Source organism: Onthophagus taurus, chromosome 6 (genome assembly GCF_036711975.1).
Source record: "Onthophagus taurus isolate NC chromosome 6, IU_Otau_3.0, whole genome shotgun sequence".
Classification (NCBI taxonomy): domain Eukaryota; kingdom Metazoa; phylum Arthropoda; class Insecta; order Coleoptera; family Scarabaeidae; genus Onthophagus; species Onthophagus taurus.
Window position 1 is genome coordinate 20,696,127 of NC_091971.1, and position 1,793 is coordinate 20,697,919.

Below are 1,793 nucleotides of genomic sequence, written 5' to 3' on the forward strand. Positions count from 1 at the left end.
TATATTGTTGGGAATAAAAATGTTAGCTAATTTCTTCTTTTGATTTCTTATTTTGAGTCCTTGTAAGACGAACTTTTCCTATTAATTTTGAAACAGAAACAAGCCACGTTAATTAATGTTTATGTTCAACTTAATATCCTAATTTGTATAAGATTCTCTGGTCCAATAAAAATGCAAATGCACCTAAATTACTCCTCAAACTTTCTGCATACTTAAAACTTTCGGCAGTAAATCTTAATGGGCATCCCGGCAATTATTTCTAATAACTTAATCTCCCTTATCTTTTTAAATTTCAAAATCTAATCTTTTTTCTCGCTTGAATTTTTCTCCATTTCCCTTTATTTCGCCTTTTTAACTCCCGGTGGGACGATTTCCGGGAAGTTAGCCTCTTTGCGTATCGTCTTAATAACTTGCGAGAAACAGGAAAATAATAAAATAAAGAGGAACCTTGGAGTGTTCTCCGGTATCACGTATCAATTGGTAGGGTGGAGGACGTAGACGGCACAACCATCGGTGGCCGAAAACGTGACGGAAGGTCTTTATTTAGCTCCTGCGCAGTATTAAGATGACCTTTGAGACGGAAAAGGGGGAGACAGAAAAAGAAGGAAAGAAGTGACGCCGTGGAATGCACCATGGGATTCTGATAAAACACATTTAGTCCCTTCAATTTAATTCTCACCCGGAGTTCGGGTCGCCCTTTGCAGGACTTTAGGGCTAAGCTATTTACATTATTGGGTTTTCGAGGGTAACAAAAAGGTGGGAATTGTATTGAAAAATTTTCTAAACTCGTCACAGGAATTGTAAATATATTAAGTTCAATAATTTTTACAACAATAAGCCAAGATTAAATTCATTAAAGGTTCATTTAGTATTGGAGATTCATTACTATCACTGCCACCATTGTACGTTTTCGTTACAGTTAGGATGTTGTGGTTGACGGGTGGAGCATTGTGGATAGCAGTGCGGTTGACAGTGGTGTCTAGCCCTGCAGAACGTCTTGATGGTTGGCAATCTCGGTATGATCGATCCTCTGCCGCACAATAACGAACACACTGTTTCTCTAACCGGCGGCAACTTGCTGCATACGCATTTACAATTTGGGTAGCCTTCCAATCTGAATAGGTTTCCCATCTAAAACAATCCCATTTCAAATACAAGTTTTCAACAACAAATAAAAAATGTTAAAAAAAACTTACCGCCAAACCCATAAGGGCGAATGAAATTAAAACTATCGAAAGGAACTTCATTTTTCACCTCGATTTTTCAAGCTGAACAATTTCAACTTTATTTTCTCTTTATAGCAATACTATTTCAAAACAAACGTGATCAAATTGTTGACATTGCAAACATAAGCAAAAAAATAAACTTGTTCAGTTATGCGTTTGTTATGTTAAACGTATAAACAAGTGAATGAACTCAACAATGTCAATGATAGTTTTTATTTAAGTTGATGTTTTATAAACACAACGGTTTTAAAATTATTAAAAAATGTAAACAAAAAAAATTAATTCCATTTCGAGTTTTACTTTTTTTGTGGGTGCAATATGCGCATAGACGAGCGTGTAAGTCGTTGGTTATGTGAGCAGTAAAAATATAGGGGGTTTGTTAGGATCGCCCTAACAAGCGAATAACGCAGTGGAAAGTTGCGTCATTTCCGTCGTAAACCCGCGAAGTTGGTCTCGTAAAGCAGCAGGAACAGGCCGAGCAGAGAAATAAAGAGATATTAAGACCGTGAGAGCCTTGAGATACTTTCGGGGCGATCCAACGAAGGCCGTATAATAAAAATGAGACGT

General features: G+C 36.9%; 1 long non-coding RNA gene across 1 annotated transcript; it reads right to left on the minus strand.

Annotated features, from left to right (window-relative positions):
- Positions 1–789: 789 nt before the first annotated feature.
- On the minus strand, positions 790–1,395 carry LOC111426423 (uncharacterized). The gene is made up of 2 exons (XR_002707826.2): positions 1,197–1,395; positions 790–1,131 (listed from the first exon to the last, which is right to left on the minus strand). It is a non-coding gene; the product is annotated as an uncharacterized lncRNA (long non-coding RNA).
- Positions 1,396–1,793: the final 398 nt, after the last annotated feature.